The sequence below is a fragment of the Puntigrus tetrazona genome, chromosome 15 (assembly GCF_018831695.1).
Source record: "Puntigrus tetrazona isolate hp1 chromosome 15, ASM1883169v1, whole genome shotgun sequence".
NCBI lineage: Eukaryota > Metazoa > Chordata > Actinopteri > Cypriniformes > Cyprinidae > Puntigrus > Puntigrus tetrazona.
In genome coordinates this window covers 21,671,672-21,697,325 of record NC_056713.1, presented here as the reverse complement: position 1 = coordinate 21,697,325, position 25,654 = coordinate 21,671,672, and the positions used below count along the sequence as shown (strand labels likewise).

General features: G+C 34.2%; 1 pseudogene; it reads left to right on the top strand.

The window, feature by feature from the left end:
- LOC122358703 overlaps positions 1–25,169 on the top strand; it is a 36,897-nt pseudogene extending 11,728 nt beyond the window's left edge.
- Positions 25,170–25,654: the final 485 nt, after the last annotated feature.

The window sequence follows — 25,654 nt, the reverse complement described above, 5'->3', positions numbered from 1 at the left end:
CCTCAATCATATCTGCATAGGCATTAAACAACAATCGTTTTCATACCACACTAAAAAAAAGAATACTTTATTTATTAATTTCCTGTAACCTAGTTCTGTCAGTGTCTCTGCGCTCTGGGCTCATTTCCTTCTATAAGCGTTGAGATGAAAGGAACCATTTTGGCTCTAAATGCACAAGACTGTAAAGGAGCCATTCTGGCTCTGCTCTCCCACAGTTCTTCTGTATCAAAGGCACAATGAAGCTGCAGGAGAGCAGTCGCGCTCCTTCAGTGCCCTGCTGCTGTGGATAATGCATAAGAGCTATGGTTGGGAGTGAAGCTGTGAGCCTCGTTTACTAATACTAACCCTAACGGGATTCATGCTGAAGGAAATGTACTGTTAATGCCATATTTCATAAAACAGACCTTTATGTTGAAGAAATAAAAGACACTGAAGCAGATTCTCAACTTTTTATCAGAAAATCATTTTTAGGTCACTGTATTATACATCTCAGGGTCCAAACCTTTTAGGGCTGGTTGTGGATACAGATTTCTTCATTAATTTGATCCCAATTCTGATTAATTTGGGTCAGTTTTTAATATTTTAAAATGTTTAATGTTTATTATTTGCCTTGCATACACTTTCTAAGATAATGCTAACTTAATAAATAATGACTAATAAAATTAATGATAATAATAAAGAAATGTATATTAAAACAATCTCATTAAATAAGATATGCAGTTCAAATACTATTTATATAACGGATATAATAGTCCACATCATACCAGGTGAAGTAAAAAAAACCTTGCATATGTTATAGCTATATATTAAATGTATAATATATTAAAACCATATATATGAATAAAGAATCATTAATGATGATTAATTGCATTCAAAATAACATATGGTACATGGATGGATATATATATATATATATATATATATATATATATATATGTATATATATATATATATATATATATATATATATATATATATATATATATATATATATATATATATATATATATATATATATATATATGTATATATATATATGTATATATATATGTATATATATATATATATATATATATATATATATATATACACATATGTATATATATATATATATATATATATATATATATATGTATGTATATATATATATATATATATATATATATATATATATATATTGAAAATAAGTACATATACGTTTATATATATATATATATATATATATATATATATATATATATATATATATATATATATATGATAGTTGGAACATAATATATTTTTTTAAATATATACATGCATATATATATATTATTTATTTTATTTATAAATATACACAATATATACATTGTATATACACACATATATTATGTAAACTTACTTTGGGTTAAATACCATTAATCGTTACACACACACACACACACACACACACACACACACACTCACATATGTGTGTGTGTGTGTGTGTTTATTTAAAATAGTCTCAAATAGTAATTTGCCTGTCATGAATAGAACAGCGCTGGTTGTGAAGTGCATTTTTGTTTCACAATAAGAACCTCTTTGTATTCCGGTCACATTGCACTTTATGTTATGATGTGCCGAGCACAAGAACAACTCACTGTGTTTTCTTGTCATTATTTTACTGCATATGCCTTTTTTTTTAATGATTACAGTCAATCCTAATTACACACTCTGTATAAAGTATGACTTGTTTTGCCATGGGGTTGAAGATTCAGCAGGAGATTCATCAGCTGATAAAAAAGCCATGCGGGAAATCAATATCAAGCTGATTGAAATAAACATTGCGATTAACCGGGGAAAGAATACATTTATATTTACTATTAATATTTTTTAGCTACATTGCAACTAAATTCTTGCTAGAAATACCCGTTTTACAAAACACGAAGGCACTGGTAAGAAGAGAAGAGAAGAGAGAGCATGCATTTGGGTGGGAGATTGGACACTCGGGTTGTAGAAAATCCCATAACAGCTGCCAGTGGATTAAAACAGCTTTAAGACAGATTAACACTTTATTTCCTCTGTTGTGTGTTTGAGAAAAAGAGAGACGATTTTAGTTGGTTCTGAGAGCTTTTTGATTGACCCAGAATGAGAATCTGTTACTGTGTTGATTGTAATAGTTTTAATAAATATGTTTTCCTCTCTGCACGGTATAAAGTGGACTGCCGTGTTTATCAGTCAATGAATATCCTTGTTTTCAATGTCTTTCAAAAAGAAGTCGATTTTTAGTGATTTGGCGCCCATTCGGTCTCACACCCCCATTTCCCTCATCTTTTTTTTCTGTCCTCCATTCTTTACCTCGCTCTCCTGTGCTTCTCTCAGCTTTGAGCAGCTTTAGTTGGTCTCTCTGGGACATAAAACAAGTAAATGATATGGCCCTGACCTTTAGAGGGCATGCTTTATTTCTTATAAGAAGAAAAATTGTGGATGGCGAGAAGAAGGTGAGAGCAGATCAGGTGCACATGTGTGTTGACCTTTCCGAGGTGTAATTTACAAGAGGCCATAAATTAATTACAAATGACTGTATGTTTTAATTTTCTGCCTCTATTCTCTTCAGTGGCCGTTAGAAATCCAAAAATATAGTTTGTATATAGACTCAAAGATCAAAAAATGCCATAATACCACGTCAGAATTATTGGTTGCTGTAGCTGCCAGCTCATTTTTAAATGGTTGGTTATAAAACGCACTGATTTATGATTCAACTTCAGACTCCAATATGTGCTCGGCTTATGCATCTGCCTCAATTTTAGCCTTCTTTACTGCACACGCATGTAATCTGAACATGAATTTTCTCCAGTGCCTACAGGGTCTCAAGGATTTCAAAAACCGCCGCATTTAAAGAACGATCGACTAAAGGAGGCTCCGGAAAGTTGCTGGTTGTCGCGTGACGCTCGCAACAAACCGGTCTCCTTAAATAAACACTGAAGAAAGTTTTCCTGCACTCTTTCTTTCTTACATTTTGGATATGGAAAGTAAAAAATAAGTCAGTCCTATCAAGCACAGCTCAAAGGTTGTGAATTGATCGGCAGTGTTCGGAGAATCGTGCCTTCGTGAACATTACAGGGGATGCAGTCTTGCGTTTACAAATGCAGAAGTGTTTCGAAACAGATTTAATGGTTCGCTTTTGAAGTAAATGGAAGATCGTATCTCTCTCTTTCTCGCAGTGAATAAGCACAAGCCGTGGATCGAGAGCTCATACCACGGCGTCATCACAGAAAACACGGACGTGGTTCTGCTGGATCCTCCTTTAGTGGCTCTGGACAAAGACGCTCCGGTTCCGTATGCTGGTAAGAAAGCAAGAAATGATCACTTTATAGGCTACTGGGTTTGTAGTACAGCGCTGCGCACACATCTTTCCTGTGCGTGTGTGCGTGTGTGTGTATGTGTGTGTGCGTGTGTGCGCGCTCCATCTGTTCTTTCTGATTATTAGATGCTTTATGCTTTTCCAGATCCCCTGCTGGTTGCCAGATCACGCTGCCAATGTATCAGATACTCCAGCTGAACTGTATTTCTCTGATACACTTAAACTGAGTCACTGCTTAAAGACACACACACACACACACACACACACACAACACACACACACACCCATCTATCTATCCATCTATCCATTGCCTATTGTTCCATCCATCCATCCTTCATCCATCCATCAACTGTTGTTTTATCATCCATCTCTTGTTGTTCCATCTATCATCATCCATCTATAGATCACCTATTGTTCCATCCATCCATCCATTGCCTGTAGCTCCATCTATCCATCCTTCATCCATCATCAGCTGTTGTTTTATCATCCATTTCTGTTGTTCCATCTATCATCATCTATCCATAGATCACCTTTTGTTCTATCCATCCATCCATTTCTGTTGTTCCATCCATCCATCCTTCATCCATCCATCAGCTGTTGTTTTATCATCCATTTCTTGTTGTTCCATCTATCATCATCCATCCATAGATCACCTGTTGTTCTATCCATCCATCCATTGCTTGTTGTTCCATCCATCCATCCATCCATCCATCCTTCATCCATCCATCACCTGTTGTTTTATCATCCATCTCTTTGTTGTTCCATCTATCATAATCCATCTATAGATCACCTATTGTTCCATCCATCCATCCATTGCCTGTAGCTCCATCTATCCATCCTTCATCCATCCATCACCTGTTGTTTTATCATCCATCCATTGTAAAACTATCATTCAGTTTGTCTTGATACTTGAACTTTGCTTAAAAGTTAAAAATTCAGTCATATGCGGCATTCTTTGAATTTTAATGCATTTCATTAGATATAAATTTGAATGTCAGTTCTGCATGCTGTTTTCTGCCTCACTTCAATTGAAAGAGCACCTCAGTTCAGTTCTGAATGGCGCACACCCTGCAGTTTCATATTGGGATCAATATCAACTTGGAATTATAAAGCGTCTCAAAGCAATTTAACAAGATACAGGTGGAATTAATTTTAAAATAACAATTAGCATAGTTCAAAAAGAAAGTCTTTCTTTTTACCCTCCCTCCCTCTTTTTACCTATTCTTTCCTTTTTCCATCTCTGATGATTTAGTGCCACTGGCGGTTTTCATTTTCTCTCCATAAAATACTATCAGATTTAACAATCTCTTCTCTTTCTTATTCCTCCTAAATAAATGAGTTCTTTGGGGAGTGTTAGTGGAGTTTTACTGGCAGAATTCTAGTCAGACAGCTGCTGCTGAAAGAGACCCAACCCTTCAGAAAGACACTGAGATCCCTGATATCAAACACACACACACACACACACACAAGTAAATTTATGTTTTTCCCCTAAAATGTATCAAAATGAAGCCATACCTATGTACGAGTAATCTATACTTTACATACCACTATTAGTGTATTTCAATATTTCAGAAGATAATAGTGAAGAATATCACCCAACACCATTGCACTGTTCGTTCAATTAACCTCCACTTTGACTTACATTAATTTTGCGTGTATGTTTCTGCAGACATACAGCCCTAGATCCCAAAAGAAGCTGGGCTTCTATAAAAGCATCACAAGTGCTTTTTGCATGAGAAAATGACCTTGCGTTGGGTTTCCAGAACATTGCTAGACCTCAAAATAATATTAATAATAAAACACACACGCTTTACCATTGAAGTGACATCTGTGCATCTCCACGGTGCAGCAGAACTGATACTGAAGCTCAGATGTTTGCTTATGTTGCTTTTAAAAATTCCACCTGTTCGCATCTTCCCCAACATGTGATTTATTGCCACATGTGACCTTTACACAAACATCCCTGACTGTATTCTGACAAGAAAATTAATTACCAGTGTACATAATACGTTCCCTTGAGAGGAACCGAAAGGAGAGAAAGAAAGAAAGGAGTTCTAGGTTAGAATAGTCTGATAAAATACAGCACAAGAGCGTATTATTCTTCATATTAAATAACCAACAGGATAAATAATTCAGTTTTTACAGGGACAATAATATATATTTATATATTTCTGACAAAAGTTCTGTTTTACATTAAAATAAACATTTAAATAAAATAAATGACATTTTCTTAAGTCACCCATCACTGCCATAAACAATTTATTATTTATGAATCATTTTAAATAAATATATATATTTTTAATTAATACAGAAGTAACTTATTTTGCATACACATTAATATTGTATATTTAAAATATTATAATTGAATATTTATAATTATTTATACATAGTTATATAATTTCTATATTATTTATAGTTAATTCAAACAGACATTAGGCGCCTGATGTCTGATTCAATTCGCGTTTTTGCTTGACATTCAAACTGTCTCCAACGTGTGTTAGAGGTAATGTGCCTATAAAATGTAATTAAATATAAAATGTGATTAATGGTTCTCCGGCAACCACCGACAAACTGTAATTAATTAAGAGGGCGTAATTTACGTTGAAGCGAGATTGAGTTTGTTAAGAGGGTAATTGCTGGCAGGTTACAAAACAACATGCTGAATAATTGATAGGCGTAATGCTCCAGTGATTTGAGCAGAATGCTGTAACGGAGCAGCGGTTTATAGAGAGTTGAGTGGATGAAAATAGCCAGAGGTTCTCGAAGTCAAAGGTTGCTGTGAATGCAAGATCAAATGCAAGATTCATCATGTCGTTGCTAAGCAATGCTTTGATAGGTTTTAGTCATAAATGCTATAAAGAACTAATAACAGTGTAGACAGCATAAACCAAGGGTACAGCTGGTTATAAAAGAGGATAAATCCCCTTATTCTGAAGGAAGGAAGTTTCAGTGAGGAATACTAAGATGGTTGTGGATTGGAAGATGGAAAATAGACTGTTTGCCAGTGGGTGCCCACAGTGGGGACAGTGTTTTTGTGCCAGGTGCGATATGCGAGGAAGAAAGGCTAAATTGTAATAGGTAAAAAAAAAAAAAAAAAAAAAAAGTATTTTGTTTATTCACAATATTTAAAAATTCTATATGAAATAAAGTAATATTATTTTGTATATTACAATATTATTATAATTAAATATTATTATATATGCAATGGTAATTTTTTTATCAAATGGTTAATTTTAATTTTTAAACTATATATATATATATATATATATATATATATATATAGTTTAAAATTATATATATATATATATATATATATATATATATATATATATATATATATTATTATTTTGTTTGTTTTTTATTTAAAATTGACAGTTTGGGACACTTTTACGTTTTTGTGATAGGTTTAACTTGCAATAAAAATAGCTATCAAAATCCTATTTTATTGTAAAATGTTATTGTAAAATATTATACATTATATTATATATTCAAATATGAAATTTAATAATAATTAATAATAATTATAATAATGAACATTTGATCATAATTTACTTTATTTGTAGATAGAAAACATAATAATATATTAATATATAATTTAAAATAAAAATTACCATTTGCCAGTAGGTGAGCACATGATAGAAAAAAAAATTAATTGAATAAATGTGATAAAATTATATAGTATTATATATTTATATAAAAGAATAATGTTTTATTATAATAATTTTATTACATTTATGGTACATTATTTATATATATATATATATATATATATATATATATATATATATATATATATATATAATAGAATTGTATTTCTATATGATTTTCTGTGACACTTTTGACTGTCAGATGAAGAACTAGAAATGTTGTTTTTCTGTTTTAAAATCAAAAGCGACAAGACACTGAAGGGGAATAAGCGATAGAATTGAAGGAAAGCGTGAGTGACAGAGGGAAGGAGAGAAAGCATGTCAGCGCTCACTAGGCACTTGAATGATAAAAGACAGCATTCGGTAACGTGTGTGCGGCGAGGGGTCACTGTGAGTGCACATGTATACGACTCCCTCAAGGCCTATAAGACACTCCGTCTCTAAGATGGACAGTAACAGAGAGTATAAATCACAGCTGCCTACGGCGGCCTGTAAACATTGATCAAACACATGGCGCTAAACCAGACACGCTACAGCACGGCTGCGTCCGAATAACACACAGAGGTTTCAGTGTGCAACGTCTGTGTAACCTTGTGCATTCATTTCGTCCGTTTTTGTAGACGTAGAGGTGTCCTTTAATAATAATGCTATCCTACAATCAGTGGTGTAATAGATTATTATTATTATTATTTTCCAGATAGCCTTTTAATGTTTGTTTGGCTGTTTAAAAAATGTTTGAGCTACATCATTGGATGCCCATATCTGAAAACCCATTATAGGTGGCTTTCGATTCAATAAAGCGTTATTATTTTATAAGGTTTTATCTTATAATGTTCGCACAAAGGCACGCATGACATTTAATATGAATAAAAATAGACACGAAAACATCATAATAGCATTTTTAACAGACTCTTTTCAACAATGCAAAGGCATTGCTGGACTGCGGTACATGTAGTTTCACGCAGACCCTGCTTTGGAGATTATCTGAACTGTTTTTGATTGTTTTAAAGGCACGTGCACCAAAATCATGCTGAGAAAAACCAGTAACAAAGTACAAATATTTCATCACCTTGCTTAAGTAGACATTTTGGGTATCTATACTTTACTGAAGTGAAGCTGAGTTTTTGCTTCTAGTAGAGAGATGTTTGAATAAATTAGCATTTGTTATTGACAATGCAGTCGACAATGTTGTGATAAGTGGGCTATACTAACTTTTTAACTCGTAATAGTAGACTATACTAACACTGTAACCACAATAGGCCCCGGTGGCACAGCATAAGCTTTAGTTCTTCTAGCTGAGTAATGAATGTGAATACTTTTGACACCAGTCTTTAAAAACTAAACCAAGCTCCAAATGTAAATGGGTCACAGGTTAGTATTGAGTAAAAAAAAAAATGGCTATCTAGAGCTAATAATCATGCATAGCTGAGTAAATACACTGCAAAAAAAATGCTTTTCTTATTTTCTGCTTTGTTTCAAAAAGTCTAAAAAATTTTAAATCAAGAAGGATCTTCGAGAAAAGAATTATTGTCTTGTTTTTAGGGAAAGAAGCCAGAATTAAGTGAAACAAGTAAATATACTTCAAACAAGCCAAATAATCTGTTCGAAATAAGATTATTTGGCAAATTTTGTTCATTTTGATTAAATTATTTTTCTGAAAACAAGACATTTTTTTTACTTGTCTAGAAAATCCTTCTTGATTTAAGAATTGTCTGATATTTTTGCTGGAAAAAAGGCATAAAATCTAGTCTAGAAAAGCATTTTCTACAGTGTAATAATTTGTTTTTGATGTCAAAGGTCGCATGTCTCATCTTAACTCAAACTCATCATTCACTAGAAGCCAGTTGAATTAGACAGATGGCAACGTGTAAAATGAAATGCTCTTAATGTCGATAAAATATTGAGAAAACATCTAAGGTAAAAAAAAAAACAACAAAAAACAACAGCAACGTTTCATTGAGTAGTGAATTATCGACTGCAGAAAGCAGCACACGATTTTCAGTCGCCAAAAACAACACTGATTAAATAAAAACGATGCATAAAAACACGACACGTTAAAATATGTATAAATTTTTAGATTCGATTTTAAGAGTTATATATTGCACGACATTTGCAATGTAGCCAAAACAAAAGAATGATACGTAAATACGGTGTTTTCTGAAGTAAAACTGTTTGAGAGACACTGGTTTAAAGAATATCGTGATGGAAATGCTTTGGGAGATGAAGTGAGAGAAGAAACAGATTGTCTGAGGAAGACTGAGGAGAAGATATGGGCTGGATTTCTATTGTTCAAGGGGGTTTCTCTCTCTCTCTCTTTTCTCTTTCTGAGCTTTGTGTTCAGCTGACAGCTTATTGGAAATACTGGAGAGCATGTCAATCACAGACGTACAGTGTGTGTGTGTGTGTGTGTGTGTGTGTGTGTGTGAATCCTTTTAGTGATCCAGCCTTCAATTCATGCATTCCATACCGATTTTTCACACTATCATAAAGAATGTTGTCATGTCCATCGCTATACCCATATTTATGACTATAGCATGAATATATAAAACAATACATCCAGACATGAATTTATATGTCCTGAACTACACATTCTCTGTACACGTCTTTGCACAAACCATTGTGTGTTGCTGTTTTTTCGTGCATTTAGTAGCTTTTAACCGAAGCGACTTACAAAAGAGGAAACAATTTATTTCCTATGCGCAGGTCGTATAAAAAAAAAGAGAGAATTAAAACAAAATTGGCATTTGAAAAACGCACAGACCGACCATTTAAGAACACATGCTGCGTGAACGCCCCCTTGCTATATCAGTGTCACTGCATTTTGATGAAAGCAAAGCTGAAAAAACAAACAAAAAAACACCCTAAATGCTTTCTTTTTTGCATTATTATGCATTATTATTCGGTTTCGGTCTTATGCATTCGCACATGCACAAAGATAGCCGATGAAAGATTGTTAAATATTATTCAACAAAGGGATTGCTGCTTTGTGCTCCATCTCTGTTGTTTTGTATATGTAGGTTTATTCTGAAGATCAAAGAGAGGAGAGATGGAGAATATTGTTATCTGTGCTGGACAGCAGCACTGTTTTACACAACACACACACACACACACACACAGTCATTTTAATAACCACATTTCACCAAAAGTGAGATGTTCGCTCATGCAAAACTCATCAGCATTGTAGGCGGCTGTTAGGATCTTGCTCCCCATTTACTACGGTGTTTCGTGGTTGCTAAGCTCTCGTGAGTGGTTGCTAGGTGGCTTCTTACTAGCCAAGATGACCTCCGTATGAGGTTTAGCGGTGATGTCAGCTTAGCTAACATTATAAGCGGACCTCAAATAGATATTTACTTTATATTTAGTCATTTAGCGGATGCTTTTATCTTGCGACTTGCAAATGAGGACAATAGAAGCAATCAAAACCAACAAAAGAGCAGTAATGTGTAAGTGCTGTGAAAGCCTCGGTTAGTCTGATGCAGTACATGCTTGAGGTTTATAATAAAGAAAAGAGAACAATTAGAAAAAGAATACGCAATGCTAGCTTTACATTTTTTCAATATAAATATAAAACAATCGAAAGGAAAAAAGAATAGAGAATGCTAGTATACTTTATTTAATAATAAAAAGGAAACAAGTAGATAGAACAGAAAAAGAATTGAGAATGCTAGTGTTTTTATGAAAACAAGTATAGAAATGTATTTTCTAAAACAAACAGATAAAATAGAATTAAAATAAAGAGTGCTATAGAGCTGCAGGCCAAATATTAAGTTATTGCAATGTTTTAATGTTGCCGCATTTATTTGATCAAAAAATATGACAAAAACAACAACACTATTGTGAAATATTATTACATTTTAAAATAACTGCTTTTTAATATATTTATTTATTCCTTTGATGCTGAATCCTTCAAAATCAAATATTTGAATTTGCTATTAGATTGCAGTTATTAAGAAAGGTTCTTATTATTATCAACGTTTGAAAGGTTTTTGCTGCTTATGAATCGAGTAGAAACCATTATGCATTTTTCAGGATTCTTTCTTAAAAGTCAAAAGAATAAAATTCTACACTGTAAAAAAACGTACAGGATTTTTAACAGAAAATAAACTGAAAATGCTACAGTAAAAACCTGTTAAATGGTTAACGGTAAATTCCTGTAAAATTTGACGCTTACATTTTTTATGTTTTTCTTTTCAGTTATGTTTTTAGGGTTGTATCTTACATGTAACGTTGCTAAATTAACGATTATTGCATATTTCAGTTTAATGTTTGCGTAAATGACACTGAGCGCCTTATATATACGCTAAGCTATTATTTAAAACCAGAAACTTGTTACCGTATTTTTACGGCAGAATTCCGCAACCACAGCTGCCGTAAATTTTACAGATTTTTTTTACAGTGTAGACAAGTAAAGAATTCTCCCACTTTTAGATCCGAGATTTCATCTGTGGTCATCTCTCTCTGTAGGTGAAATCTGTGGCTTTCACGCAGCAGGGTCTCAGCGCCCGCTCGAGGCCGTGGTTCTGAACCGCACGTCAGGGAGGGCCGTCTCATGAGCGCGTGGACTGATCGATCGCGAGAGACAGAGAGAGTTCACCTTCATCATTCAGGCTCACGACTGCGCGCACGGGGCCGGAGGGACACGGAGAAGAGATCACATGTGTCAGTGTGTGTTTGAATAAATGCATGTTCTCCACCTCGGTCTGATTCATGTTTGTGACGTTTTGAACTGAAAGGAACACGGCGAACTATTTTTAAAATGATTCATCCGTGCTTGACTCGCTCCCTCGTTATTCGCATTTTCTTCTTAGATGTTTATTTTCCTGCTTTGAGAAGTTCCCCGTTTTTTGTGCCCTTTTTTTTTGAGTCACGCACCTGCTATAGTCTAAAACTTTTAAATAAGGCTGTCTTTAATTTATGACTCTCAAGAAGTCTGCATGTATTTGTCAAAAATACAGTAAAAATAGTCATATTGCGAAACATTATTATAAATTCAAAATAATGTTTATTGCTATTTAAATATATTTAAAAATGCAATTTATTTCTGTGATGCAAAGCTGAATTTTCAGCATAATTACTTCTTCAGTGTCACATGATCTTTCAGAAATCATTCTAACATGCTGATTTAAGAAACATTTCTGATTATTATCAATGTTACTTAATATTTTAAAACATGAAAACAATATTAAAACATTTAAGATAGGTTAAAAAAAATATTAAGGATGCTTTAAATTGATCAAAAGTGACATTAAAAGCATTTATAATATTCACAAAAAATCCTTTCCAAATAAAGCAAAAACTCATTTCAGAATTGATCCTACAGACCAGCGTTATTAGAAAATGAGTACAATATTAAATCTACATATCTGAGTGATTTCGGGAAGGATCATGTGACAACAAAGACTACAATAATGATGCTAAAAATTCAGCTTTGCATCACAGGGATAAATGACATTGAAATGACATTAAAATATGAAATTATCAGTTTCAAAAATATTCCATAACTTTCCCATACGGCGAGCATAAGAGACGTCTTACATTAGTGTATATATACAGTATTTCAATGTTTTTTTCGTATCTTAGTACTGACTATGAAAAGCAGGTGTCTGACCTTCAGGCATTAAAAGCTTTTAAGAGCGCTTTGCTAATGAACGCCGCACCTGTTTACCTGCAGACTGAAAGCTTCAAACAAACACGGAGCCAAAGACGCTTTCCCTGTAGATACCCGCATAAAGATGCTTTAACGGAGCTAATGCAGCGAAGCCCTTTGAAACAAAATGACATAAAGACATTTGTGAATGAGTGAGAAATGAGGTTAGCGATGAAACCGTGCAAAAAAAAAAAAAAAGAGAAAAGAGAAAACGGGACCTTCCTCATTACTCTGTATCTCTTTAATCCACACAGGATTAGTGTATCCGGCTTCGACAGCTCGGATCTACGATACAACACACACACACACACACACACACACACACACACACGCACACACACACACACAAAGGATTAAATTGAGATATTAGACTCTAAAGGGCAGTAAAGCTGCAAAATCACACCGCTTTACTAGAGATTTCGTGCCTAATGCATACATAAATGTGTTTGGCGTATGTTCTGGTTTTTAACATCATAACGCAGATTAGCAGGGGTGTTTGTAATCCCGTCATTTGTCAGACGAGCCGTTGCCCTTTGCGAAGCATTACTCACTTTTCATGCTGTCTTTGACGTGAATGATGCAAGCTTGTTATTTCGGTATTTTCAGCTCGCAAAAGTGTGTCAAGACTGGCCGTGAGGATACCTGGAGGCGCTTTTTTTCCCCTTTCGCGCTTTTATATATTTCTCTCCTGAAGACTTTTCCGAGACTTTATAATGACCTGCAGGAGAGGGAAATCGCAAACGAGATCTCTTTAGTATGTTCACCGCTCCTTCTGGACAGTGATGGAGAACGAACGGAGACGTCTGAAGTGTTTTAGACTCTTCTCGAACAGAGAGCGCTAATTAGTTCAGTTCTAACTCCTTTCTAATGGGTTAATGTAATTATAGATAGAGAAATATAATAATTATAGACATAAACATATCAAGGGCTGAAGCATTATGTGACTGTATTGGCAAAATGTACATAATATTTGCCAAAACGACACGGACGTAAAAATAATCTCAATGTAATTCAGTTGACCTGAAAATGTTCATTTTAGATGCAATTCCAATTGCTTTGACTTTATTGCTGGCAGGTCCCCTAAAAACACACATTTAACTCAGCTGTCAAATCTGTGGCGCACTTATTATGCCCTGTTTTCATAAAATCAAAGTAAAATGCATCCGTGCATTCATGCTTCTTTTCCTTATAAACACAACCTGACATATAGTTGCTATTTTAGTAGGTCTATAAAAACACGTAGAGAATGAAATTGAGAATTTAGACAAGAGACACGTGCTTTTGAAGAAATGTTTAGATTACTCTCCATTTAATTCCATCACTGTCTAAGAGGAACGCACTGATTTTCTGTTAATTAAAATAAATCTGAAAAAACTCATAAATAGAAGATTTAAATACTTAAGCTTGAAAAAGTTCAAGTTGCAAATGTTGCTTTTAGCAGCTAAACGAAATAGCTGAAACACAAAAAGGTTAAAAACTAATATTTATATGGAAATAAATGAATTAAATTTAATTAAAAGAACGAGCAGTTTTAAAACTTAAATGAAAATAAAAGCTGAAAGTATAAAAAATATTCCAAATATTAATGAATAGTATAAAGCGTATATAAATAATGCTAAAACAAAAATGAAATCTCATTTGGGAGATTTTTGTTTGAAATGTAATACTGTGCTCAAAAATATTTTTAAAAGTATTACATTCTGAAATCAACTGCATTTAACGGAAACATGCTTAAAGTAATAGTTCACCAAAAAAAAAGAAAAAGATTTGAGGAAATGTAGAATTACATAATTTGCTCATCAATGGATGCTCTGCAGTGAATGGGTGCACGCCAGAATAAGCATTCAAAGAGCTGATTAAAACATCACAATAATCCTCAAGTAATCCAAACCACTCCAGTCCGAGCTTGAAAACAAAAAAGCTGCATTTTTGTAATAAACAAATGCACGATTAAGATGTTTGAAGTGAACGCAGTGCTACTGGTCTAATTTAATTCAATGATCTATGCTAAGCTATGCTAAAAGTGCTATTGCCAGACCCAAGAAAACAGTAAAACTCAACTTATTAACTCTGGGGAGTTGAGAATAAGCCGAGTTGTTTTAAAGGTACATATTAGTACTTAAAGTGTACATATTTAAACCAATTAGGTACAAAAGTGTACCTTTGAAGAGGTGCTTCCTCAGTGACTTTTATACTTTTATTTCTGAGAATGCACCATTGGCAGATTATTGTCCTTGTTTCAAGCAAAAAACGCATTTAATTTTTACTAGCTTTTTCTGAAAACCTATAATTTTTACTTGTTTAAGAAAATCTCATTTTAGATATCTCGCTCAAGGCAAGACAACGAAATCTAAGCCAGAAAAGCTTTTTTTGTTTTCTTCCAGTGCAGTGCGACATTTCTCCCAATCAGTTCCAATGAAAAACCGAACTCATCTTCATCTTAGATGACCTGAGGTTGAGTGCATTTTCTCCACGGAGCCTCCTGGAAAATGAAAAAGCAATAAAGACCTCTCTCTCTCTCTCTCTCTCCGCGTTTCTCAGGGCCGTGGTGCGTGTGCAGGTGGGAGACGTGGAACGAAGTTTTCTCCGGTGTTCGCTTTCAGTTGGAGTATCACGGCTCGGTGTGACGGAGGGCAAGGTGTATGACAGCATTGTGCAGGTGCAGCGCCGGACCAGGACTGCTCTCCTCAATACAGCCAGATCTGCAACTACCAGATCACCTCTCAGGACGCAGCCTCGCCATAGACCGCAACGGTTAGTGCGCAAACACGCGGCAAACGCGCGGTAATCAGACTGTAGTTACACGTGTGTGTGTGTGTGCTTGTGCGCAGGTAACATCAGGAACACGGAGAGCCTGAGCTTTGATAAGATGTCGCATTACAAAATCCGCGGACGGCGCCGACTGCGGTCAGAAGAGAGCGCGCTGGACGCCGCCGCCGCACATCCACGCGCCAAGCTCTGTATGCAAGCCCGGATGGCAGGGTGAGACGCTCTGTGTTACCAATTTGTGCACTTTTGGAAAGCTAACGCACTAAACTCTCCGGTGTTTTCAGCACTCTTGCGAAAAGGTACAGCACTGTTAGTGGCTGGCACCCTGAGGTACACAAGCTAAAAGGCGCTTTTATTTACTCCTAAATGGTACATTTTAGTACCTTAAAGCTATGTATTAGTAATTCTAAAAACATAATTTTAACTTTTTTAAAGTGCCCTGGAATCATTTTGTAACTTTTTTATGAGACTGTACAGCCAGACTGCTGTTTTATTTTAGTTGTTTTTATTTATACTTTACGATATTATAATATTTATGAATATATTTATTAGTTAGTTTGTATAAATAACAGCCTTTTTCTTTATAATTTTATTATTTACTTAAAATGAATTGTGATTAATCCAAAATAAAGTTTTTGTTTATATAATATGTGTGTGTGCTGTGCATATTTACACACACACACACACACACACACACACAAATATATATATATATATATATATATATATATATATATATATATATATATATATATATATATATATATATATATATATATATATATAATAAAATATATATATATTCATGTGTAATATAAATTATATAAATATATACATGTAAATATTTTCTCTTATATATATAAGTGTGCCTTTTAAAAATATACAAAGCACACACACATATATTGTAACCTAAAACATTTATTTTAGATGAGATTTCAGTAATTAATTATTTGACAGCACTACTTATTTCATGAACAATTTATTAATTGTAGTTTTTATATTGTAATTTTAGTCACTTTCAATTTATATTTAAGTGCTTAAACTTATTTGAGTTAGTTACCAAGGCAACATTTGTCATTTTGCGTAATTGATTTGCTTTGATCTTTAATTTAATTATAATAAACCTAGCCTGATATTGTATAGAACAGATGGCTCTTTAACAATAAAGCTCAGACATCCAACAGAGCATTCAGATTCAAATCTGGTGGAATCACTGAACTGAACTGGTTCACTAAAAAGAATCATCCAATAAACAAATTCTCTGAAACAAATCAGACATCCAAGCATTACTGGATTACTATAGTGAGTGAGAGTAATCTAACACTAGTGTGCATGTTCACTTGTCCCATTAATATAATGAATCAATATAATGAAACCTGAGAAAATCAGGTGCATGTTCAGTACTAAAAATGCACAAAAAGGAGTAAACAAACAAAATACAGTTCTGGTAGAGTAATTACAGACTTTTCTTATGACGCACACACACGCACACACACACACACACACACACACAGAGGCTGGTTTTATGCTTTGAATTTCCTGTCACTTCCTGTCCATCTCTTTCTTTCCTCTTGAAGCTATTTTTGTTTGCTTTTAAACTCAATATAGTATTGACTTCTCCCGTCTCCTCTGCATCTGTTTTTTTTTTTCTGTAGGTTAGTGCTTTTTCTTTGCTTTGATTGTCAGCGAGGCTTGCATCAGAATTAACACACACACTCATATGATAGCCAGCATGATGCATTACGCGGTTCTTTGAAAGCTCCTGTATCAGTTTTACAAGCTAAAGACGTGACGATCTGAAGCAGAGCGGTTCAACTGGTTGCGTGTAAAAGGTCTGTTATGACAGAAAGACAGAAAAAATGCAAAGTAAAACACACACGCAAAAATGCTTTTTTAAGCTTAGATCTCGTTTCTAGACAAAATATCCAGAAATTTCTGGATTTTCCAGACGAGTAAAACTTATAGTCTTGTTTTCAGAAAAAGTAAAAATGAAGTGAGTTTAAGCAAAATAATCATATTTAAAACAGAAAACAAGATTAATAACCCTTTTCCCAGCAAAAAGTGCTTAATTTTTTTTTTAAATCCTACTTGATTGGTATTTTGGCTGAAAACAAGACTAGAAAAGCCTTTTTTGAAGTGCATGCACGTAAACGGGAAAAGAAAATTCTTCTCATTTATTAATTTGTCGCAGTTGGAGACTATGGGTCATGATTTTATTTTAGCACAAATTTATTTGAGCACAAATGTCCTTATTTTTGTGAACTGTATTTAAAGTAATTGCTAATCTTTTCACTTTATATGTGGATTACGCAGAAAAACCTAAAAGGTTTAATGATGAATATTGAACTGAAAATATATTTAGTATATATAATTATATATTTATATAATTCATTTACACTAAAAAAGGGTTAACCATGCAAAATGAATAGATTTTTTATGAACATAAATCATGCAAAAATTAACGCATGTATTTATGAGGAACGTAATTTCAGAACCCTGCCTGGTGCAGTAATAGTGCACTATCTGCTAATGACCCTGTTAGTGCATTTCCTTAAAAACAGTTCTTTGAGGACATTTTTTATTGACCACAGCTTCAATTATTCATGCAAAGCTTGGTGTTTTAAAAACTTTCGACGCCAGAAACTCAGCTTCCTTTTAGCATTTGATTCATTTAGAAACATTCAGTCTTTAAGGCAATCTCCAGCGAGCTTTGGGTATAAAAGCAATCTGGCCTAGTTTGCAGAAATCAGCTGCTATCAATATCATATGCATGTATTTGCTCAATTATAACGCATAACTGTCCGCTGCTCGCTCCTGCAGAAGTTGCTCTTTGTTAAGCAGCTTCCATCTCTCTGCAGTAGTCTCTTCACTGATACGAGTTAGTCGGGCGATGTTGAGAAGTAAAAGCTAAATAAAGCATAAAATTATGTTAAAAAGCTCTTTTCCCATTTTTAACATCTCCTCACAAGAGTTGTTTCCTGGATACAGCGGTGAACAGACGCTGCCCGTTCTCGGGTCAGAACCCAAGTTTAAGCGCAATTCAATTCTGTTTCTTGTAAAAACAAAACAAAAACCATCTGTGAATGTGAATTGTAAAATAGACAAGTCAACATTCAGACTATATCAGTCAAACCTATTTAAAGCGATAGTGCATCCAAAAAAAAAAAAATTGACATACACTCTCGTGTCATTCCAGGTCAAATCTGTACGATTCGGTTTCTTCCCGTCGAAATTTTAAAACCTAATTTGACTATTTGAAAATATATATTCTTTAAAAATACTCTTTAAATGGTGATGAAACTCATTTTTCAAGAACTGTCCCTTTAATGCTTGTTTCTGGTCTTATAGTGCAAAAAGGTAAAAAAAAAAAAAAAGTTCATTAAAACTCTCCTGTCAATAACTCAAATTTTTTCTCCTCACTTCAACTGCCTTTTTCACCATCCACTCAATTCCCAGTGGATAAAATCAAGTAAACCTTTGGTCTAGAGTAGTTTGTGTCTCCCAGAATGCACTCTTGGATGTGTTTCTGATGTGATTGTCCTCAGGTGAGTTTGGAGACTCAAACATGTTCCTCTTTACACACACACACACACACACAAACACTACACACACACTGCACACACTCACACACACACACACACACTCACACACACTCACACACACTCACACACACACACACACACACACTCACACACACTCACACACACACACACACACACACACACACGTCACACACACACACACTACACTCACACACACTCACACACACTCCACACACACACACACACACACACACACACTCACACACACACCACACACACACACACACACACACACACACACTCACACACACACACACACACACACACTCACACACACACTCACACACACACACACACACACACTCACACTCACACACACACACACTCACACTCACACACACACACACCACACTCACACACACACACACACACACACTTGGTAGAAGCTTCAGGCTAATTCTTTTCCAGCCCACTGGATGATGAGATGAACTTGAGTAAAGGCCATTTTTTTTCACATCTGACATAAAAGCATGAAGGAGAGAGAAAATAAATAGCTCCAAGTTGTGTCTCATAAGCAAGGGTGAATAATTCAGCAGGGTGGACATGCACCGCCCACACACACACACACACACACACACACACACACACACATTGTTGTTACCTTTAGGCTCCCTCCATGCATAAAATAATCATTTTCTGCTCCAAATTCCCAAACCCGGCAGCTCAAAATGTGTGTTTGTGTGTGAGCTAATATTTGTGTGGTCTCTACGTGAACGCATGTTTACACAATCCATTTAATACTGTCCGCCCGCTTTAATTTTCACCCATAAATTCATGTTAAATAACCACTGGCTGCAGAATTCATTACAGCCGCAAAAGTAGCCTGGAAAACGTCTCACCAGACGCACAAAGAGCTCTGGGTAAAAAAACCTCAAATATATTATAAATTAGAGCTGAATAAAACAAAAAGACAAACAAATGGCCTTGTTCAGGTAGTTACGTAATTTTTCACTACTTTGTCATGTTTGTGACTCCGAAAAATACCACAGACGCACTGTGCTGAATATATTATTATATTTAATATTTATGTAGGGTGAACCTACTCTCGCTATATAGAATACAAAGTTAAGTTAAATCATAAATGAAATAACGTAAAAAACAGTTTAAGCGAAACTTAAGTACGCAGGTTTTGATTATAAGGCAAAAGTTTATATTTATATATATATATATATATATATATATATATATATATATATATATATATATATATATTTATTTATTTATTTTTTTTTATTTTTTTTATTTTAGACATTTTACTGCGCTGAAATTAGCACAGTTATGTTGATTAAATGACATAACAAACACCAAAATCATTTCTAAACCATCCTACAACCTGACCCAACTAATTATAACCATGAAAACTTCAACAACAAAAACTCTAGTCCATCCTGGCCTTTTAAACAGGAGCTTTTAACATTACCAATCAGTCAAAGCATGCTATACTCTCAGAAATAAAGGTACAAAAAGCAGTCACTGGGGCGGTACTCCTTTCAAAAAGTACATGTTTGTACCTAAAAGGTCTATTTTGGTATCTTAAAGGTGCATATTAGTACTTAAAATATGCATATTTTAACCTAATAGGCACAAAAGTGTACTTTTTGTAAAGGCACTACCCCAGTGACAGCTTTTGTACCTTTATTTCTGAGAGTATAGGAACTAATAATCAGCTCATGGGTCAACCAATTATTAATGTAGTCCCAACACAAATTGAGTAAACTTTTACTTTTTTACATATTTAAGCAAACTAAATACAATTACTCCAAAAGGTCTATACGAGACTTTATTTATTTTTTTTCACAGAACGTCTTGTTTTTTTACTCCGTTAACAACCGGGCTATTACCATGAGTGAGAGTTTTGTGACAATGCAATGCTGAAATATGTAACAAAACAGCTGTCAAGGGTACAAATCTAGCATCTGTTGGATATCTTTCCGCCCCGACCTGTGTGCAGTTGTTTCGATGCTTAATAATGACATTTTTCTTTTAAATATCTTGTATCACATCAGATTATGGAAGTAATTGACTCAGCTTCATGCTGACTCTAATACAGCGGTCTATAATGATTTATCTAGAGCCGATCAAAAGTACATGTTTATACATTGGGGTAAAACAGCTTATAACATGGTACCTTTTCTTTAAAGGGTTAACAATAGTACTATAAAGAATACTCTAAATGCTCCATTTAGGGCTAAAGAAGATACAAAGGTGACAGTTTGAGCCAGTGTTAAGCTGCTATATCCCTTAAAGGTACAATTTTTCCTTTTTTTTCTGAGACTGCAGGTTCTATATAGAAGCCCTATACTGAAAACAACAATAAAAGGTCATTGTGATTTTTTTCTGTAACACATAAACTCCTGTTACCGCTAGCCGCGGCGACAAAACGATAAAGTCACAAGTTGAGACTTTATATACATCGCCAGAGCAAAGAAAACACCGCCATAACAGACAGTAGATTGACTTACTCATATAAGACGAAGGTCGCTCTCAGCTTGTTAAATTGTGTCATTTTTAGCCAAACTGAAACGATACGTGTGGCTGTTTAATGCATTGTTTAGATCACTGTGTTCAGATCACCCAGTTCAAATACATGAACTCATCGTCTATTCATATTTACGAAGCATCAAATGAAAATGAATGAATATTAATTTTAAAGTCTGCAGAAGATATAGTTAAAGTCTGCACTCTCTTCTGTCTGATTGGTGGAAAAGGCTAGAAGGGATACTGCGGCGTTTCTGGGCATTACATTATTTTCCCGAGCCAACAATACAATGTGAAACTTATGAAATGTCCTTTTTGCAACAGCGCACATAATATAAGCGCTTCTCATTGGTCTGATCAATCAAGCTCTTTGCAGACACCCAACTGTGTGATATAAAGTCGCAATTTTTCTCTGAATTATAATATATAAATCCACAATTGCGAGTTATAAAAGGGAAAACTGATATGATTTTATATGACGCGATTATATTTCTTCATAACTGTGCGTTTATAACTTGCAATTTGACTTTATAACTAGCATCTGCTTATTTATATGTCACTTTTCTAAGAAAAAGTCTGAATTGTTAGACAAAAATTGTTAGACAATTGCCTTTTAAAAATTTTTTCATGCCATTTGCTAACGATATTTACTTGAACAACTAAAACTCCCAGTTTTAACTTCTTTTGTGAATATTTTTGTGAAAAGAAGGTGTATTAAAATGCACGTCCGCCAGAGAAAACCGATGGTTAATTGTGTGGAAAGTCTGAAAACACCGTGACCTCAATATCTTCATTCTCCAGCTCAGTGACATTATCGCTTCTTCTAATATTTAAGCTACTTATCGTAAACGTTACTCTAACTTTCTTTCTTTCCAGGCTGGAGCAAGCTGGTTGACTACGAACCGGGACGGTAAGCTGTTATTTCCCAAGATGCACCTGGAGACGGTGCGGGTCGATTAGGTCGTGGATCAGGACCACGGTGGAGCTGGAGACCAGCGGTGCCGGGAGAGGCTGTGACAGACAGTCTTACTCTGAGCGCTCCTTACAGAAGCTCTGGGCGGGTATGATTAACTGCTATTTATTCCATTGCACGCTTCCTCATTTCTCTCGAGTCGGTTTAATTACCAAATGTGCCTGAGGGCTAAACTAGTGAGACAAAACCTCCACCCTTTGTCCTAGAATAGGTATGTGTCTCAGAATCATTAGAAGCGTAATTCAACCATATCGAGGCATTGTCTTGAGATATACAAATGAAGCTATAAAATAAAAATCATCACAGATCTTCAAGAAGACAAACGGTCCTTTTATATAACACGTGCCTTCTGCGTATCCTAATGCACTGGAGTCGTATTAATGCTGTGATAATGAATGATACGGTAATGAGATCCACACAAAGCCAAATTCGACCTGAAGTCATCCTAAGATTTATTTTAAAATCTCTGGAAATTTGGATGTGGAAATTTCTACATTTCTATATATCTTTCTATGAAATGTATGTTGCACAATTATGTAATATTATACATGTATATGTGTGTATATGAAATTCATTATTAATTGTATATATTTAGATAAAATACATAAAATATCATAGTACATAAAATATATCTAAAAATATTTGGAAAAATATGCAAATGTATATAATACATTTCTTAATTTCTAATTATTTTTCAGAAAACATTATGTAATATACATTATATAAATTTGTATAATATTTAAAATGATAGTATGTTATTTTTAGTTTTATATATATATATATATATATATATATATATATATATATATATATATATATATATATATATATATATTGTTATTACAACTATATAGTTATGATGATTATTACATTACATTATATAATTTCTTTTGTTAAATATTTAATTTAAAAATGTTATATATATATATATATATATATATATATATATATATATATATATATATATATATATATATAAACATATATATAATGTATATAAATACTAATACTTTTTTGTATACACAAGTGTGTATATTACATAAAAATTAGTATGAAGCACCAATACATCATTACACACAGTTTTAATAACCGATTCATTAGAAAATCTGTACAAATTAATAAAAATAAACTCCGCATGGATTCAAAGTCTATATAAAATTCCACATCTGTGATCCATGCTTCAGAATGACCATTTAATCTTTAAACTGCGCTGGTCATGGCGGCAACATACCAGGAGCCTCACTGTCAGGGTGCACAGATCTTCTGCCGGCCCCCAGCGGTGTTTTTAATTGGACGGCGACTTGTGACGACGGACGGCGCCTGACAGTGACCTCACATACCGCTTGATGGTCGTCAAGCTGCCAAGATCCTGTGACTGGGTCGTACTGCAGAATCTAACCCATCAGTTTACCATAACCACGTGGATGAAGCACCGGGCCGAGTCCAGGACAGAGAGCCGAGAAAGAAACGCTGCTCTGCAACTCTGACAAAACAGGTGAGACAGAGGAGAACTGAATGAGAAGAAGAGAGATGGGAGTGAAAAACTTTGCTTAAAGACCAGCTTATAGATCGTGCCATTAAAAACTAGATCTCTGTTGTTTCTCCTATACAGCATAGGTTTCATCCCCTCCTGATTTCCTAGGAATAAGGTCCAGTAAACTCAATAATTGATCCTCAGTAATTTACTTATTAATTATATAATATATAAATAAAATAATCATAAAGAATGAAATAATAAAATATAACATAATTACATAAAATCTTACACTAAAATAGAATGAATTTTAAAATAATAATATAATAACATTAAATGAATGCGATACTATAATTAAATACATTGCATATATAATTTAAGTATTGTTCAAATAAAATAAGAATATGTACATTTTTAGAATTACATTATTAAAATCGCATGAACCAACTAATTTATTTATAATTTTTATTTATTATGTTTTTGGAAATACACTTGCAATTCACGTAAGTGTGCAAAAGTACTAAGAAAATATAATAATATTACTATTTAAAAGGTAAAGAAATAATAAACAATGTCTCCACCCACACATTTGTCATAACAATGTAATACACATAAAGTTAGCATTACACGTGACAAGCAAACCTTTAAATAATATCATGTTTTTAGACTTTGGTTACAATTATTAAAAACGATATAAAGCATTGCAACACGCATGCATGCATTTATAAAGTGTAAATTATAACGTATTGTAAGTTACGATACTTCGCTTACGGGAAGTTTCGGAAGAGTATAAATAGCTTACGTGAGTGTGTAAAGTGAAAAACCTCGCTAGTTCAGCGGGAATGAAGAGGAAGCGCTTAAGATCATAATTTGATTTGCACTGGACGATTGGACCTCTGCTTCAGTCCTGTTAGATCGACTATCCTCTCCTGTCAGGATCTCTATATAGATAAACACACACCAAATGGTGCCGCTTTCTTTTCTCCCAGGTTCAATTTGCCGATATTATCTTGTATGTCAAGAGTGTAATTGTATTCTCTGTCTGTCTCCTGACCTCTCCGTGCTCTTCTTTGTCTCTCTGCCTCTATCGCTTTCTCCGTCTCTCTTTAGGAGATGAACCGACACCATTACTCTCTGTACGTGCATAACTGCAGGCTGGTTTTCCTGCTGAGGACGGACTACACACAGACAGACTCCATCAGACCGGCCGAATTCCACTGGAAATTAGAGCAGGTGCGACGAGAGACGGCACACTAGGAATTTCATTTCGGAGGAACGCGACGCATTATCATATCGCATGTTTTAGATCATGTCGATTTACAAGCATGCAGCGGAATTTTGTATTAAATTAGGCAATAATTTGTACCCAAAAAAATGTATGTGTGTGGATGTAATCATGTTGTTGATGTCATTTCGGCCATCTGAAATAGGGCTATACTGTTAATATTATCATTAATGGTATTAATATTAATAATTACTTATAGAATTCATGCAAGCTCAACGCGCATTTAATACATGTGCCGGGTAAAAACATACCAAGGTAGCTGAAGTGTTTTAAAGAACATGCGAGCACAGTTCAGGTTTACCCTCTTTAACTTTCTGCTGTTACACTGTTACGGTTTTTGCTGTTATGCCACGGGTACCGCTTTTTGGTTTCCAAAAGAAGCTTTCATAGTAGAGTTCCTAAAAGTTCGTTTTGAACTATTAAGAACCTTTTATGCATTTGAAAGGTTCCATGGATG